Below are 20,355 nucleotides of genomic sequence, written 5' to 3' on the forward strand. Positions count from 1 at the left end.
ATTGAAACCTAATCTATGCCCTTGCACTGACACCACCTGTAAAGCATTACAGCATTGAACAGGAACATGAAATCATCACCTTACATAATGAATAGTTTACTCAATGTTCAGTATGTTTTTGACAAGCTGATGACACATTTCACGAGCCGAAACACATCAGACTGCCAGCATTTTATGGCTCAAATGATCAAGTTACAGAATCACATTTAAATCCTCATGCAGTGTTGACACAATAAGATATGCAAGCTGTATCTATTACAATAGACAAAGTCATGGTGCTTAGAAGCATTGTAATAGGTTGTTTTGTTTGAATTGTTTGATTATAAGGCATTGGAACTTGTCTAATGTGGTTTGCTTTGATTTTTGTGGTGATTTTTATGAATACAGTGCATCTGGAAAGTATTCACAGCGCTTCACTTTTTCCACGTTTTGTTATGTTACAGCCTTATTCCAAAATGGATTAAATTCATTATTTTCCTCAAAATTCTACAAACAATACCCCATAATGACAACGTGAAAGAAGTTTCTTTGAAATCTTTGCAAATTTATTAAAAATAAAAAATGAAAAAAATCACATGTACATAAGTATTCACAGCCTTTGCCATGACACTCAAAATTGAGCTCAGGCGCATCCTGTTTCCACTGATCATCCTTGAGATGTTTCTATAACTTGATTGGAGCCCACCTGTGGTAAATTCAGTTGATTGGACATGATTTGGAAAGGCACACACCTGTCTATATAATGTCCCACAGTTAACAGTGCATGTCAGAGCACAAACCAAGCCATGAAGTCCAAGGAATTGTCTGTAGACCTCTGAGACAGGATTGTATCAAGGCACAGATCTGGGGAAGGGTACAGAAAAATTTCTGCAGCATTGAAGGTCCCAATGAGCACAGTGGCCTCCATCACCTGTAAATGGAAGAAGTTTGGAACCACCAAGACTCTTCCTAGAGCTGGCCGCCTGGCCAAACTGAGCGATCGGGGGTGAAGGGCCTTAGTCAGAGAGGTGACCGAGAACCCGATGGTCACTCTGACAGAGCTCCAGCATTTCTCTGTGGAGAGAGAAACTTCCAGAAGAACAACCATCTCTGCAGCACTCCACCAATCAGGCCCGTATGGTAGAGTGGCCAGACGGAAGCCACTCCTCGGTAAAAGACACGTGACAGCCCACCTGGAGTTTGCCAAAAGGCACCTGAAGGACTCTCAGACCATGAGAAACAAAGATTGAACTCTTTGGCCAGAATGGCAAGCGTCATGTCTGGAGGAAACCAGGCACCGCTCATCACCTGGCCAATACCATCCTTCCAGTGAAGTATGGTGGTGGCAGCATCATGCTGTGGGGATGTTTTTCAGCGGCAGGAACTGGGAGACTAGTCAGGATCGAGGGAAAGATGAATGCAGCAATGTACAGAGACATCCTTGATGAAAACCTGCTCCAGAGTGCTCTGGACCTCAGACTGGGGTGAAGGTTCATCTTCCAACAGGACAACGACCCTAAGCACACAGCCAAGATAACAAAGGAGTGGCTCCGGGACAACTCTGTGAATGTCCTTGAGTGGCCCTGCCAGAGCCCAGACTTGAACCCGATTGAACATCTCTGGAGAGATCTGAAAATGGCTGTGCACCGACGCTCCCCATCCAACTTAATAGAGCTTGAGAGGTCCTGCAAAGAAGAATGGGAGAAACTGCCCAAAAATAGGTGTGCCAAGCTTGTAGCATCATACTCAAAAAAAACTTGAGGCTGTAATTGGTGCCAAAGGTGCTTCAACAAGGTATTGAGCAAAGGCTGTGAATACTTATGTACATGTGATTTTGTTTCGTTTTTTATTTTTAATAAATTTGCAAAGATTTCAAACAAACTTCTTTCACGTTGTCATTATGGGGTATTGTTTGTAGAATTGAGGAAAATGAATTTAATCCATTTTGTAGAAAAAGTGAAGCGCTGCGAGTACTTTCCGGATGCACTGTATGTATAGTGTGCATAAATTATGCTTTGGTTTAGTGTAATTTATCTAAATACTAATTTCTCTTTTGTAATTTCACTTAACATCAATCTGGCCAGGGAAGGCATAAGAAAATTAGCCATTTTGGCTAAATCTGGGACATTTACATCAATATGTTTATTAACGTGTGTCATCCCAGACAAATAACTACAATAATATACTGTAACTGCAAGCTGGCCAAGCCAGTGACACATTAAGTCAAGTCAACCTTTATTTATAGAGCACATTTAAAAACAACAGAAGTTGACCCAAAGTGCTTTACAGATCAAATAAATAATGACAGAGTGATATAAAAACAGATTGATATAAAGTTAAATATAAAATAAAAACCTTAATACAGCATCATGTATTTATCCATTTCAAACTATTCAACGATCTATTCAAAAGCTACAGAATAAAAATGTTTTCAAAGAAGATTTAAAAATGGCTAATGAAGAAGCTGACCTCACATGGAAAGGGAGACTATTCCATAGATTAGGACCTATCACAGAAATGGCACGGTCACCCTTAGATCTATAGCGGCAACGTTAGTGCCTTGAAGACATAAATCAGAATTTTTAAAATCAACCCTAAATTTCACAGGAAGCCAGTGTAGAGATGCTAAAACAGGGGAAATGTGATCCCTCTTTCTTGACCCTGTTAAAAGCCTAGCTGCCGCGTTCTGAACCAGCTGAAGGTGGGATAATGCAGTTTGGGGGAGACCAATGTACAATGAGTTACCATAGTCTAACCTTGATGTAATAAGTGAGTGGAAATTTGGTGAAGATCTGATGAGTTCTAAAAAAGTAGCTTTTCAATTAAATTCAAAATTGCAAACAGGAAATGTAGCTGACCAAGGGCGTAGGTTTTTTTGAAAGTTGGTAGGGACATATTGCAAGGATAATATACAAAATATTGGTAAAATGTTGGAAAAATTGGAAGTAAGATACCGTAAGATGTAAGTATTTTCTGTGTGGCAAAACTCTTTGTTTTTTAGCAGTATTGATGGCTACCACATTAAGTGTTATATATTTTTTTTTTTACCCTGTCTGTCTTTCTATGCTCCATTCGACGAAGCAGTTTATAGCGCGAAGTTGCTGCCACAAACTGGCTGCTCCTGCACTCTAAAAATGTGAAACAGCTCTCTATGACTGCTCATATGTTCTCTTATCTAAATCTTTCCACCCAGAAAGCAGTGCCAATTGCCTCCGCGAACGGGCGCTGTTCCGGCTTCATGCCATTAGAATTCAATTTTATTTGAAAGCAAAAGAAACAAAGATTAACTATTCAATCCAACCACCATTTCAACCCCCAGCATTTTTAATCAGGTTCTGCCGCACAGGTGATGCCCGTCAGCCTCATTACCACGGCACAGCTTGTTTAGAGGGCGTGCTCTATTCAGCGATTGTTCGTCATCTTCTAACATGAATATCACGATTGTTTCTCCCTCCAAAGTGCCCTTCGGAGCGTGATTTATTTCATTCTGAACACAGGGGCATCATGCAACATAGAACTCCCTTCAATCGACCGATAATCTAATGACAAATTCTTTTCAAACAAATGCAGACATTTTAACGCAAGTTTGCTGCCACGCAGCACTCGCTCTGACCATTCCACAGCACACTGCAGTTATACACGGCCTCTGTCCAAACAGACACAACCAAATTCGGCTCCGCAAGAGGCGGATCATGCGCCGCGTTCCAACTCATTCATAATCATTCTGCAATGCGTTTCGCTTCCTCTCAGCATTATTAACATTTACTGACGTATATTGTACAGCAGGGGGCAGTCATACTCCTAAGGAGCGAATGACCACAAGAGTATCCTTCAGTAATGATTGCAAGTCCATTTCTCCTGCATATCTGCATGCAGTACAGAGCCAAAGCACTTATTTCTCAGATAATTTTATGCTGTTTTTCACATTGTTTATTAAGATGTACTGTATTTCCCAGCATATATCTCCTGCATTTCTGTACGCAGTGCAGAGCTGCAACTCAGTGCATTCCTAGATAATTCACACCTATTGCTATGCGATGCATTTCCTATGCAAGAAGTATATTGTACTACAGGTGACAGTTATACTCCTAAAGAGCGAATGGCCTAAAGTGAATCCTTCAATGATGGTTGCAAGTCCATTCATATCTATATGCAGTACAGAGCCAAAGCTCTTATTTCTCAGATCATTTTATGCTATTTTTTCACATTGTTTATGAAGATGTATTGTATTCCCTAGCACGTTTTCTAAAGTTTCACCTAAATATGATTATTTTGTCTTTTCTACAGCAACGCTTGAAATTGCGCCTTCCACAGGATCTCACCAATATTACTTCCAGCAGGTCTCTGTGAGAGCCCATTTAAATTCCTGTCACTGGATTTTACACAGGTTTACCTCTCACTTTCTCTATCTAGGTGTCTTTCCAAGACTTCACCATTACCTACCGAGGAGCCAAAGATGGCAACCGTTTTAGTTAAGAATGCACAACTGCGGTGCTTCTGCCTTCAGCTTAAACCCCCCCCCCCCCAAAAAAACACATCCCTAAGCAGCACAAATGTGCTGTCCACATGCCACAACTGCGGCATCTTTTGGGTCATGCAACAAATCCCCACGACACCGCAAAGAAGTGCAAAGTGCTCTACATGTGCCACAACTGCGGTGTCCTTCGGACCATGCAAACAAAAAAAAAACTCCCACTACACCACAAAGCAGCGCAAATGTGCTTTACAGGTGCCGCAACGGCGGTGTCCTTCGGACCATGTGACAAACTCCCACCACACTGCAAAGCAGCGCAAATGTGCTCTACAGATGCCGTAACTGCAGTGTCCTTCGGACCATGCGACAAACTCCCACCACACCGCAAAGCAGCGCAAATGTGCTGTACAGGTGCCGCAGCTGCAGTGTCCTTCGGACCATGCGACAAACTTCCACCACACCGCAAAGCAGCACAAATGTGTTTTTTCCAAGTGCCGCAACTGCAGAACCTTTCAGGTCTTGCCTCTAAATCTCCCACAACACCGCAATCATGTTTCCTGTTTCCTCTTATGTTTCCTCTTATTAAAACTCAAAGGACACAGCTCATAAATATATACCCATAACAAACCACAATTCAGCAAATTTCTTTACTCTGTGCTACCCGCCATTCAAATGCAGTGTGGGCCCTCCCGTTCGAACACTATGCAGGCTTTCCCATTGAATTGCAGTGTGGGCTCTCCCGTTTGAATGCAGTGTGAGCCTCAGTGCATTGGTTGCAGGCTCTCCCATTCGAATTGCAGTGTGGGCCCTCCCATTCAACCGCAATGCAGGCTCTCCTGTTCGAATCACAGTGTGGGCTGTCCCATTCAAATGCAGTGTGAGATTTCATGTCATTCATTCCATGGGCCCTCCCATCCGAAACGTAGTATGAGCTTTCCTGTTCGAGTGCAGTGGTGGTGCAGTAATCTTAAGAGCCTTTTAGCTTTTCCCGTTAACCGTGGCATTGGCATGTTCTTTGCTCATGGTCGAAATGAGCCTGACACACAAGAAGGTGTGCCTAAATGTGATAAACTATGTGTGCCCTATTTGATACTGCAACCACAGTGCCCCACCAGATAATGTGCTGCAGCGCCTGCCCACGCTTGATACTGCCGCAGCATTGCCCGCATACTCTTAATTATGCCACAGCATCACCCCTTTCACATTTTGATACTGCCGCAGCAGTGCCCTGCCATGACAAATGTAATAAAGTTGAATTCTTAACTAACCTTTCGCTTCCTTCAAAGCTGCATATAAACGTAATTGACATGTTTTCCATAACTAACCTTCTGCTTCCCTTACAGATGTATATAAAGGTACATATTCCTAACTAATATTTGCTTCCCCTACAGGTAAGTACAAACTAACCTTTGCTTCCCTTACAGGTGTTGATGATTCTAATGAAGTCTTTTGTGCCCTACTTAATACTGCAGCAACAGTGCCCTGCCATGACGAATGTAATAAAGTTGTATTCTTAACTAAACTTTTGCTTTCCTCAAAGCTGCATATGAACATAATTACACGTTTACATAACTAACCTTTTGCTTCCCTTACAGATGTATATAAAGGTAATACATTTATGTATTCCTAACTAACCATTTGCTCCACTGCAGGTAAGTACAAACTAACCTTTGCTTCCATTACAGGTGTTAATAAATCTAATGAAGTCTTTTGTGCCCTACTTGATACCACAGCAACAGTGCCCCACCCATACCAATTGTGTGTACACAGTTAATAATATTTTCTCCACAGGCGCTTTCAATGTCTAAGTTCCATACTTTCATAGAAGTGCATCTACAGCAATGGAAACACAGCAGCGCTCCCACAGGAGCTCCTTCACTATGCCCCCAAATACTCAATCCACTGCTGCAGCAGTGCTTTAAACTCCGCTTCCACAGGAGGCCCACTTTACTCTACTGCTGCAGCAGCATTTTTTTACCATGCTTCTGCCAAAGACTTTTTGTCTTCGCTTCTTAGCAGCTGCAGCTAGCATTACAGGAGATAGCGGTCACCACATCCTCTTCTCAAAGCACCATATTTCCCTATCTATGGGTAGTCTATTGAGTGAGGCTACCCCTGCAAACAAGCCCATTCCTCTCATTCCCATTTTCCCCGTTCGATTGCTTGCTGGGCTTACCCGTTCGAATGCCGTGAGCGCTCTCTCTCTCTATGGAGCAGTCTCCCATTCGAATCGCAGTGTGAGCCCTCCCTTTCAAACACAACGTGAGCCAACTAGTGCTCACTTTCCACGTTAGACTGCTTTCTGGGCTTACCCATTCAAATGCCGTGAGCGCTCTCTCTCTATAGAGCAGTCTCCTGTTCGAATCGCAGTGTGAGCCCTCCCTTTCGAACGCAGCGTGACCAACTCTCATGCTCATTTTCCCCGTTCGATTGCTTGCTGGGCTTACCCTTTCGAATGCCATGAGCGCTCTCTCTCTATAAAGCAGTCTTCCATTCGAATCGCAGTGTGAGCCCTCCCTTTCGAACGCAGCACAACCACCTAGTGCTCACTTTCCCTGTTCGACTGCTTGCTGGGCTTACCTGTTCCAATGCCATGAGCGTTCTCTCTTTATAGAGCAGTCTCCTGTTCGAATCGCAGTTTGAGCCCTCCCTTTCGAACACAGCGTGAGCCTTCTCCCCATTTGACTGCTTGCTGGGCTTACCCATTCGAATGCCGTGAGCACTCTCTCTTTATAGAGCAGTCACCCGTTCAAATCACAGTGTGAGCCCTCCCTTTCGAACACAGTATGAGCATTCTCCCCATTCGACTGCTTGCTGGGCTTACCCGTTCGAATGCCGTGAGCGCTCTCTCTCTATAGAGCAGTCTCCCATTCAAATCGCAGTGTCAGCCCTCCCTTTCAAACGCAGCACAACCAACTAGTGCTCACTTTCCCTGTTCGACTGCTTGCTGAGCTTAACCATTCGAATGCCGCAAGCTCTCTTTATCTCTCTATAGAGCAGTCTCCCGTTCGAATCGCAGTGTGAGCAAACTCTCATTCTCACCTTCCCCGTTCGACTGCTTGCTGGGCTTACCCATTCAAACACTGTGAGCTAAATCTCTCTCTCTTAGAACAGTCTCCCATTTGAATCGCAGTGTGAGCCCTCCCTTTCAAACGCAGCATGAGCCAACTCTCATTTTCATCTTTCTTGTTCGCATACCGTGAGCCCACCCACTTCTACGACGAGTGGTGGTCTCTTGTTCGAATCGCAGTGTAGCCCTCTCGACCAGCAATCGTACAAGAACGCACCTTCAAACAAATGCTTAAAGCACTCCCTCTGTACAAATTTTGGGGGGAGAACAATTCAGAAGCATCCGCCAAGCCAATTTACAAAATAGAATTGTTGCTGGCTTGCTGTCCTAAATACTTCCTGCCATAGTCATGGTACTGTTCTTTCATCTTAACTCCTTTCTGGGGGTAATCAGGACTCGAGTTGAGTCTCGAGCTCCGAGTCCTCCAGTATACGGACAGCAAGCCAAATACATTTACTGCTTCAATAGAATATTACATTAACATACGAGCTACTGAAATGGAGTTAATTAACAGAGGTTCGGGAGGAGCGTGTTAATTTTAATCTGACAAATCACAGCCCACGAGCAGGAGTATATAAGCTGCTGTTTACCTGCTTCCTGTGACAACTCTCCTGACATCCCACCTCCACCCCATCTGCACCTATTCTCTAGATCCATTATCTAAATAAGTAAAGTCCAGGGGGGTAATCAGGACTAGAGTTGAGTCTCGAGCTCCGAGCCCTCCAGTATACGGACAGCAAGCCAAATACGTTTACTGCTTCAACACAAGATTACATTAACATACGAACTACTGAACTACCCTTCCAAAAAAATACCATGCTGACCACAGGTTTCACCAAAATACCATTGTTACAATTGATGCTACTACGGGTTGTATACCACTGTAAAACATACAAAATAATATGGGAAATATGGGTTCTTTAAACAGTGTAAGAAGCTTTCAAAGACTTTGCTATTTTAGTTTTTATTTTATTATTTTTTGATGATGGCTAATGTGAAGTTTCCAATGTTTTGTTGTAACCCTTACTTAGGAAGTAGTAAGGCCGGGAGGTCCTCGGAGCGTTTATTCAGAAACTCCATGGCTGCTGGTTCGTGGACGCTGCGCAACGCCCCCTAGATGATTTTTGCCGACGTGCAGCACTACTCCGCATCAACCGGTGGGTCCCCCAAAGACAACCAGAGGTGTCCCTGAGTGTCTGCGCCCCATGGTGGCCGCGCTACGAGCGTTCAAAATCTGAAAGTTTTTCCTTGCAGTTCTACAGCCGACTGCTGGGTGGCACCACCACGTCCCACCGCAGGCTTATTGCAGTGGGCTCCCTCTCCATTCAAATAAACCACAGGTGGGCTCTTTTTTTGGGGAAGGTTGGGGCTGACCACGAAAACCCTGTAAGCCCAAATGCCCACTATATTGCATCACTTCCTCCTTGGGGTGCCAAGGACCGCCCCCATGACCCACGGAGCCACTAAATGGCCCCTTACCAAATATTTTGGGGAAAAAGCCCATGGAAGTAAGCCTTTGATTGGTCGACTGCAGGGGCGGGGCGGGGCTGGGAGGGGGCGGGGCTGACCACGAACACACTATTTGTCCACTTTCCCACTGTATTACAGGACTTTGTCCCTGGGGGTCCAAGGACCCCGGGGGTGTGTCCGGGAGGGGGTGGGGCTGACCAAGAACACACTATTTGTCCACCTTCCCACTATATTACAAGACTTTGTCCATGGGGGACCACGGACCCCTGGAGTGTATCCAGTAGGGGACGGGACTGACCACAAAATAACTATTTGTCCATTTACCCACTAATTGAACAACTGTATCACTGTTGGTCTGAGGACCCTCTGGGTGTGTCCGGGAGGCAGTGGGTCTGCCAAGGACAAATTATTTGTCCCCTTTGACCACGTTAAAATATGTATGACTTGCAAGTGGGTGCAGTAGCAATATAATTCATATATGATACGACGGTGGTAGATCTAATCACTGACAATTATGAAACAGCCTACAGAGAGGAGGTGCACACTCTGACACGCTGTCACCACCAACATACTAAATGTCCATTTTCAATTTATTGTATTGGTCTATTGTGTCCACCAACATATTAAATGTCCATTTTCAATTTATTGTATTGGTCTATTGTGTCCATCAACATACTAAAGGTCCATTTCCAATTTATTGTATTGGTCTATTACCCCTGTGTCCACCAACATACTAAAGGTCCATTTTCAATTTATTATATTGGTATATTGTGTCCACCAACATATTAAATGTCCATTTCCAATTTATTATATTGGTCTATTACCCCTGTGTCCACCAACATACTAAATGACCATTTCCAATTAATTGTATTGGTCTATTGTGTCCACCAACATAATAAATGTCCATTTCCAATTTATTGTATTGATGTATTCACTCTAAGTCCACCAACATACTAAAGGTCCATTTCCAGTTTATTATATAGGTGTATTACCCCTGTGTCCACAACATTCTAAATGTTCATTTCCAATTTAATGTATAGGTGTATTACCCCTGTGTCAACCAGCATACTAAAGGTCCATTTCCAATTTAGTGTATTGGTCTATTGTGTCCAACAACATACTAAATGTCCATTTTCTATTTAATGTATTGGTCTATTACCCTAAGTCCACCAACATTCTAAAGGTCCATTTCCAATTTATTATATTGTTCTATTAACCCTGTGTCCACCAACATACTAAATGTCCATTTTCAATTTATTGTATAGGTGTATTACCCCTGTATCCACCAACATACTAAATTACCATTTTCAATTTATTGTATTGGTCTATTGTCCCCACCAACATATTAATGTCCATTTCCAATTTATTGTATTGTTCTATTAACCCTGTGTCCACCAACATACTAAATGTCCATTTTCAATTTATTGTATAGGTGTATTACCCCTGTATCCACCAACATACTAAATTACCATTTTCAATTTATTGTATTGGTCTATTGTCCCCACCAACATACTAAAGGTCCATTTCCAATTTATTGTATTGGTCTGTTGTGTCCACCAACATACTAAATGTCCATTTTCAGTTTATGGTATTGGTGTAATAACCCTAGTCCACCAACATACTAAATGTCCATTTTCAATTTATTGTATTGGTCTATTACCCCTAAGTTCACCAACATACTAAATGTCCTTTTCCAATTTATTTTATAGGTGTATTAACCCTGAGATAAAATATTTGACTTTCTCCTCTCGAAATTCACATCAAAAATAGAGGTGACTGAGATGAGCACAGAAGTACCAGTTTCAACTTCCTAGCTAAACCCAGAGCTGAGATATGCAGATCCCACATACAATTTATCCAATTCAAAATTTTAGGTGGTTCGTGGACAGTAAAATTCTGAGGTTTTGAAGGGTGTATGTTGTTCAGGGGGCATCATAGAGTCAGCTAAATGCGATTTTGAGTCATACATTTTATCCTGGAGTTATAAAAATGATGTCAACCAAACACCTATTTTAGCCCATTAGATAAATTTATTTGCATTGCCTGTTTTTAATGTGTGGGATAGGTTAATTCACTGAATATCACATTTAGGTGACTGCAGTAAATACTCCCTGGTTTTACACTTTTTCTTTATTGTATGGTAGTACCATAATTTCTTAAGTAATTTTTTTTAGTTTTCTTAGTGTGTTCAAAACTTAGTGTGGTTTAAAGTAGTTAAAACTGTTTACCCGCTGTTGGAAGGAGGAAACTAAGCAAATGAATTTGGTTGAAATTTATAGAACTTATTTTTACAGCCTCCCACAGGTTTCTGCTGGAAATCTTTCAATTACAAAAAGGCCTCTCATTTTAATGAGGGCATTCAATGTTGGCCTTCAGTACTCTACTATGAAATAGGTAGTGGTATAAGTAAAGTATTTACTCCATCTTTTTCTGGTCTGATTTCATTGCCTGTCCTCAGCTTGTTGACAAATATAGGAAAGACTTCAGACACCTGTCACACTAGCAAAATTGCTCTGGGTCACTGAAGGGCAGTGATCAAAACTATGGAGCTGTCCTGAATATCTGGTGATTTATCTTGCCATTTCTGAAGAGTCCAAGAGATTTCTAATGTGATAGGTTACTGGATCTGCAACAATATGGCATATAATCCTACAGGCCTGGAATTCATAAGTCCCCCTGTCATTTCAAGTATCTACTAAAGGGTCTCTTCAGAGGTCTTTCAACACACCATTAGCCAGCGTCACACTTGCCAATTTTCCAGCAATTTTTAGGTGTCATTAAAGCTGGCGCTACACTAGCTGATTTTTCCAATGATTTTCAGGTGTTAGCTTCATTAACATAATCACTGGCCAGGCAGAGGGAGACAGAGCGCCAATTAGCTCCTCTCAGTGGAAGGTGTTAATCACTTGACAGTCTAGAGTTAATGCCTTGAAACACTGAAAATACACATCCGGCTTGCTTGAAATTATCACTGACTGTAGGTGAGGCGGGAACACGCCACCAAGGCAGTAACCAATGAGTGCAGTTCATGTATAAAGTGTGTTTTTGCTGGAGGACGGAAGCAATTTTATTTCTGCAGAAAAAGCATGGCGTCTGGAAAGCGTTTGTGGACAATGCATTTGGAGAAGTTTATTGCTCTTTGGAGTCAGCACATCAGGGCCGGATCTATGGGGGTGCTGGGGTGGGCTTTGCCCCCTAAATTACCCTTATGCCAAACTCAATGTACATGGTAAGGAGCCGTTTAAATATACAATAACGATTATGAGTAGCCAGGTTGTAATTAATATTTATACTACTGCCAATGTCATGACTACATGTCAATGTCAACAATGTTTCCTCCATTTTTAATCGGTAAATGTGACAGGCTCACTGACTAGGGGACAAAATTAGCAAAAACAGTTATTAAGTGTGACAACCCCCTCCCAATTCGAGTTGTCCTGAGTCTGTTAGTGTAGAGCCAGCTTAACATAATCGCCAGCCAGTAGGTGAGAGGAGGAGCACACATTAGCCTCTGCCAGCGGGAGGTCGTTAATCACTTGACTGTCAGAACTCCTTGCTGAGTTAATTGCTCCAGCAACAGGAAAAAAGGGTCCAACATGACAGAAAAAAATATTTTTGTTGCTGGGCAGGCCCTTTTTTCTCTTCAAGTGACCAATGAGCTTATTCTTTTACTGAAGAACTGACAAGACCTCAAGCTGATCTGAACGTTTTCATTGCACTCAGCTGCATATCATCACAAACGCTGATTGTAACTCAAGTGATTCTGTCACCAAGCATTTTTACACATTTAAATGACTAATGAAAACAGAAAGTGGAGGCACTACAGTACGGAAAGTAATTTCTTTACTCACTGAAAGCTACATGTGGACATCCATGTTCAATGGCAAGTCTCGAGGGAATAAACAATAACACATTTTCACAAGGTATGAATCGCACATTAAATCACTCTATTACCAGAGGTGTATAGATCATTTCAAGATGGTTTAAGGAAGTGACATCTTTTTGTTCCTTGAACGTTTCCTGCCAGTTGTGTGTTCCAAACGTAATGAATCACCCACTGAAGGACACTTTAAAGGGAGAACAATCATGATAGTCATGCTGTAAGATCGCTTCAAACAGAATTTCCAATAAAAATTACTTGAAAAGTGAGTTCCGAATTACCCTTATTTTTGAGCCCCACACCTTTTAGCCTTTCAAAGCTCTCACAGTGAATGGTAAAGACTTCTAAGTGCATAGGGATGGTTACTTCTAAATAGAATGCACCCTCATTCAAAACAACAGTGCGAGGCACTTCAGTTATAGTGAATTTAACACGAGCACTAAGCTCCGCAAGTCACCTACTTCCACATTTAGTCATTTAGCAGATGCTTTTATCCAGAAGAAAGGGACAGGAAAAATATTTTAATAATTGAAAAAAAAAGAAATCCTTACCTTGTCCGCGGGTAGCGCAGACAGCTTCATAGAAAGGCTTCATTGATTATAACCAGAAACTATTTAGCAGAGTCAGGTCACTTCTATTAAAATTAATGGGAGAAATTTGAATGCCTAACGGTCAACAAATGTAGAAAGGAAGTCCCGCTTTACAGGTAAAAGTTACCTAAAAGTTAGGTAATGTAAGGCAATTAGACATTTACATAGAAACAGGTACATGATTACAAACTTGCATAGTGCAAAATGCCAAATAGCAGCCACTTCTATACTTATTTCTGTCCAGGTTACACTGCAGCCTGCTATTACTTGTGGCGAACCCTAAATAAATAACGTATAAAACAGTGGGTACTTTTCTTGCTATCTAGCAAGGAATAATGCTTTACACACTTGACTAGCTAGCTAGTAAATGCACAAGCAGTTGCTAACACCAACAAACGATAAGCTAGCAAGACTGACTAGCTAGTGCTAATGTCTAGTGCTAGTGCTAACGCTATTTTCCCCTCGCCAGTGCACTTTTATTCCTTCATGTTAACTGAAGGCAAATCTGAATGATGTTCAATTTTAGCTTGCTAGCTAGCAATCTAGCTAATGATAGCTAGTGAACTCGTTAATGATAGTTAGACTAGCTTGCTAGCTGGCTGCTGTCTAGGGCTGGGTATTGCCAGCAACCTCATGATTCGATATATATCGAGTAGGGGTGTGCAGCGAAGCCATTATTTTTATCTGTATCTGTCCATATGACAAAATGATCTGTATCTGTCTCTGTATTCGGATAAAACTGGGTGTGGGTAGGGCTTAAACTGGAAGTGCATCAAAACTAAATGAAATGCCCATTTTTAAGTGTTACTCTTACATTTATAGTTTCTATTAATAATATATGCCTTGTATATGCCTTTTCATAATAATAGCCTAATAACAATAATAATAATAAATATTATTATTATTATTATTATACAATTATTAATTAAAAATATTATTTTATTATTTTTATTTATTTATTTTTTTTTTTTCCCTTACCAAATAAAGCTGAATTTGTAGGCTACATTAACTGTGGAATATGTTGTGGTTTCTCCTGGTATTTCAGATATGAATATCTGCATGAAACAGAATTTTAGTTAGCCTGTGCATGTATAACAACATTATTCTGGAGGCAAGAGGTGTCAGGCAAAATGGGAAATGTCAAGCGCACACATTTTGCAGTGAATAATAAATACAAATCCAAACATTAAAAGAAATTAAAATAAAATCAATACAGCCTACAAACAGGTGAAAGTCCCGTAAGTCTATCAGGAATTTTTACGATAGGACAACATTATTTAGTTAAATAATAATAATAATAATGTTACATTTATTATAGTGCCTTACCAGAGTTCAAGAACACTTAACATTTTCAGATTTAGCACAGTTTAAAGAAGAAGAAAAAAGAAGACGGAGCATGTTTAAGATTCTTCGTTTTATATAAGGAGGAATATTCTGAATAGATGAATACTCTATGGAACATTTAAACCTTAATGGAGCATGTTAACTTTTTTCGGAATAAAGTCTTAACCAGTTAATTACCTTAATTACTGATGTGGATATAAATGTGGACAACTTTAAGAGATGGAAAGACAAGCTCCGATGTTAAATCAATTCAGGTCAGGAATTTAACACTGCGCTCAGGTTTAGGCTATAAATAAATACATGAGAATCATGTGTAAATCATGTAATACATTAACATAGACATTTCAAGAAGTGGAAAGTGTATATGATGTTGTATCTTAGTTAATGTTACACTTTATAAGCTCCAGACGCACACAATTAACAGAAACGGAGTTGAGACCATGCACATCCGATCTGAAATCACAACGTGCGCATTTTCATTTATAAGGTTTACACTTTAGAAATATTGTCTGCACAGATTAATAAATTAATTGTAATTTTGGATATGTTTATTTAAAATGTCGATTTATCCTTGTGCTTTTTGGATAATCAGTCATACAAATTTTTTATATATTATTTGGATGAATCCGTCATTCGTTTGAAGTCATTATTCGTGCCTTTCCGAATAAGGTATCTGGCTTCGGGCACATCCCTAATATCGCAATACATCACGATATCATGATTAGATTTCGATTTTGCTTTTAATTTCAATAAATTTTGTTATATTTCAGTTTTAATGTCCATTTTGCTTACATACAGTATGAAATAAATTCTCTTTCAGCTAATGCTGTAATTCAATATACTGGGGACCTTCTAATTTGTTAAATTACAACGTTTTACAAATTTTATTTTATCATTATTTTTCATCATTTTGGTGGCAGTTTAGCTTTTTTTTTTTTTTTAAATATAGTCCATATATTACATCATTAAATATGATGTATTGAAATTGCATATATTATATTGCATATATACAGTTTATTGTTGTTTATTGTTGTTGTTTACATGCCTAATTTTTACTATTTACAAGTATTTACTTAGATACGTTGAAAATTTGCTAAAATGTTAAAGCTCTTAAAAGGAATAGTTCACCCAAAAATGAAAATTTGCTGATAATTTACTCACCCTCAGGCCATCCAAGATGTATCTGAGTTTGTTTCTTCATCACAACAGAATTTAAGACTTTTAGGATTTCATTTCAGGCCTCCTCCTCTAAACAATGCAAATCAAGGTCCTCCATTTTTTGATGGTGCAAAATGCATATTTAGGGTGCATCAAAATAATCCACAGGACTCCAGTCGACAAATAACGTTTTTCTGAACGCAAATGATTGATTATTTTTAGAAACAAAACAATACTTATACACATTTTAACTACAGATGTTCACTTCCATACATCTCTGTGACGTGCGCTCATCAGAGGGATGATGTAAGCTCATTGGTAAGGTCACGTGTCACGTGGAGGAGTCAGGAAGCGTGACATTGTTTACATTGTTTTTTTTTTATTTTATTATTATTTGGAAATGTTTTTTATTTTTTATTTTATATTGTTTTGAAATTGTTTTGGACTGTTTTGGTTTGTGAACGGCACAAGTTTCTCTTGTAAACAATGATGCGCTTCCTGACTCCTCCACGTGACGAGTGACCTTACCAACGAGCTTATGTTATTCCTCTCATGAGCGCATGTCACAGAGATGTATGGAAGCGAACATTTGTAGTTAAAAAGTATATAAGTATTGTTTTGTTTCTCAAAATAATCAATCGTTTGGGTTCAGAAGAACTTTATTTGTCGACTGGAGTCATGTGGATTATTTTGATGCACTCTAAATATGCATTTTTGACTGTCAAAAAATGGAGGACATTCACTTGCATTGTTTAGAGGAGGAGACATGAAATTAAATCCTAACAGTCTTAAATTCTGTTTTGATGAAGAAAGAAACTCAGATACATCTTGGATGGCCTGAGGGTGAGTAAATTATCAGCAAATTTTCATTTTTGGGTGAACTATTCCTTTAAGACTGTGGCAGGGACTTTGACAGTAGTGTTTTTTGGTCAAATGGCTTCTTTACAGCATTCATGCTACAGCTTAAGTCAGAAGTTAACAAACTTAGGTTGAAGTCATTACCACTCCACAGATTTCATATTAGCAAACTATAGTTTTGGCAAGTCATTTAGGACATCTACTTTGTGCATGACACAAGTAATTTTTCCAACAGTTGTTTACAGACAGACTGTTTCACTTTTAATCGACTATATCACAATTCCAGTGGGTAAGAAGTTTACATACACTAAGTTAACCGTGCCTTTAAGCAGCTTGGAAAATTCCAGAAAATGATGTCAATCCTTTAGACAATTAGCCAATTAGCTTATGATAGGAGGTGTACTGAATTGGAGGTGCATCTGTGGATGTATTTTAAGGCCTACCTTCAAACTCAGTGCCTCTTTGCTTGACATCATGGGAAAATCAAAAGAAATCAGCCAAGACCTCAGAAAAATATTGTGGACCTCCACAAGTCTTGTTCATCCTTTGGAGCAATTTCCAAATGCCTGAAGGTACCACGTTAATCTGTACAAACAATAGTACACAAGTATAAACACCATGGGACCACGCAGCCATCATACCGCTCAGGAAGGAGATGCACGCTGTCTCCTAGAGATGAATGAAGTTTGGTGAGGAAAGTGTAAATCAATCCCAGAACAACAGCAAAGGACCTTGTGAAGATGCTGGAGGAAACAGGTAGACAAGTATCTATATCCACAGTAAAACGAGTCCTATATTGACATAACCTGAAAGATTGCTCAGCAAGGAAGAATCCACAGCACCAAAAATGCCATAAAAAAGCCAGACTACAGTTTGCAAGTGCACATGGAGACAAAGATCTTACTTTTTGGAGAAATGTCCTCTGGTCTAATGAAACAAAAATTTAACTGTTTGGCCATAATGACCATCTTTATGTTTGGAGGAAAAAGGGTGAGGATTGCAAGCCGAAGAACACCATCCCAGCCGTGAAGCATGTGGGGGTGCTTTGCTGCAGGAGGGACTGGTGCACTTCACAAAATAGATGGCATCATGAAGAAGGAAAATTTTGAGGGTATATTGAAGCAACATCTCAAGACATCAGCCAGGAAGTTTAAGCTTGGTCGCAAATGGACAATGACCCCAAGCATACCTCCAAAATTGTACCAAAATGGCTTAAAGACAACAAAGTCAAGATATTGGAGTGGCCATCACAAAGCCCTGACCTCAATCCAATAGAAAATTTGTGGGCAGAACTGAAAAAGTGTGTGAAAGCAAGAGGCCTATAAACCTGACTCAGTTACACTAGTTCTGTCTAGAGGAATGGGCCAAAATTCCATTTTGTGGAAGGCTACCCAAAACATTTGACCCAAGTTATACAATTTAAAAGCAATGTTACCAAATACTAACAAAGTGTGGGAATGTGATGAAAGAAATAATAGCTGAAATAAATCATTCCCATTTCACATTCTTTTTTCTTATTACAGTGCATCCGGAAAGTATTCACAGTGCTTCACTTTTTCCACATTTTGTTATGTTACAGCCTTATTCCAAAATGGATTAAATTCATTATTTTCCTCAAAATTCTACAAACAATACCCCATAATGACAACATGAAAGAAGTTCGTTTGACAGCCTTTGCTCAATACTTTGTTGAAGCACCTTTGGCACCAATTACAGCCTCAAGTCTATTTGAGTATGATGCTACAAGCTTGGCACACCTATTTTGGGGCAGTTTCTCCCATTCTTCTTTGCAGGACCTCTCAAGCTCCATCAGGTTGGATGGGGAGCGTCGGTGCACAGCCATTTTCAGATCTCTCCAGAGATGTTCAGTCGGGTTCAAGTCTGGGCTCTGGCTGGACCACTCAAGGACATTCGCAGAGTTGTCCCGGAGCCACTCCGTTGTTATCTTGGCTGTGTCCTTAGGGTCGTTGTGCTGTTGGAAGATGAACCTTTGCCCCAGTCTGAGGTCCAGAGTGCTCTGGAGCAGGTTTTCATCAAGGATGTCTCTGTACATTGCTGCATTCATCTTTCCCTCGATCCTGACTAGTCTCCCAGTTGCTGCCGCTGAAAAACATCCCCACAGCATGATGCTGCCACCACCATGCTTCACTGTAGGGATGGTATTGGCCAGTTGATGAGCAGTGCCTGGTTTCCTCCAGAAATGACACTTGCCATTCAGGCCAAAGAGTTCAATCTTTGTTTCTCATGGTCTGAGAGTCCTTCAGGTGCCTTTTGGCAAACTCCAGGTGGGCTGTCATGTGCCTTTTACTGAGGAGTGGCTTCTGTCTGGTCACTCTACCATACAGGCCTGATTGGTGGAGTGCTGCAGAGATGGTTGTTCTTCTGGAAGGTTCTCCTCTCTCCACAGAGAAATGCTGGAGCTCTGTCAGAGTGACCATCGGGTTCTTGGTCACCTCCCTGACTAAGGCCCTTCTCCCCCGATCGCTCAGTTTGGCCAGGCGGCCAGCTCTAGGAAGAGTCCTGGTGGTTCCAAACTTCTTCCATTTATGGATGATGGAGGCCACTGTACTCATTGCGACCTTCAATGCTGCAGACATTTTTCTGTACCCTTCCCCAGATCTGTGCCTCGATACAATCCTGTCTCGGAGGTCTACAGACAATTCCTTGGACTTCATGGCTTGGTTTGTGCTCTGACATGCACTGTTAACTGTGGGACCTTATATAGACAGGTGTGTGCCTTTCCAAATCATGTCCAATCAACTGAATTTACCACAGGTGGACTCCAATCAAGTTGTAGAAACATCTCAAGGATGATCAGTGGAAACAGGATTCACCTGAGCTCAATTTTGAGTGTCATGGCAAAGGCTGTGAATACTTATGTACATGTGATTTTTTTTTTTTTTTTTCGTTTTTTATTTTTAATAAATTTGCAAAGATTTCAAACAAACTTCTTTCATGTTGTCATTATGGGGTATTGTTTGTAGAATTTTGAGGAAAATAATGAATTTAATCCATTTTGGAATAAGGCTGTAACATAACAAAACGTGGAAAAAGTGAAGCGCTGTGAATACTTTCCGAATGCACTGTATTTAATTTTTTTTATTCCCTTTTCTCCCTAATTTGGAATGCCCAATTCCCACTACTTAGTAGGTTCTTGTGGTGGCGTGGTTACTCACCTCAATCCAGGTGGTTTAGGACAAGTCTTAGTTGCCTCTGCTTCTGAGACAGTCAATCCGTGCATCTTATCACGTGGCTCGTTGTGCATGACACCACGGAGACTCCCAGAATGTGGAGACTCATGCTACTCTCCACAATCCACACACAACTTACCACACGCCCCATTGAGAGCGACCACGAGGAGATTACCCCATGTGACTCTACCCTCCCTAGCAACCAGGCCAATTTGGTTGCTTAGGAGACCTGGCTGGAGTCACTCGGCACACCCTGGATTTGAACTCACGACTCCAGGGGTGGTAGTCAGCGTCTATACTCGCTGAGTTACCCAGGCCCACGACATTTCACATTCTTTTTT

This window comes from Myxocyprinus asiaticus, chromosome 25 (genome assembly GCF_019703515.2).
Source record: "Myxocyprinus asiaticus isolate MX2 ecotype Aquarium Trade chromosome 25, UBuf_Myxa_2, whole genome shotgun sequence".
Lineage (NCBI taxonomy): Eukaryota > Metazoa > Chordata > Actinopteri > Cypriniformes > Catostomidae > Myxocyprinus > Myxocyprinus asiaticus.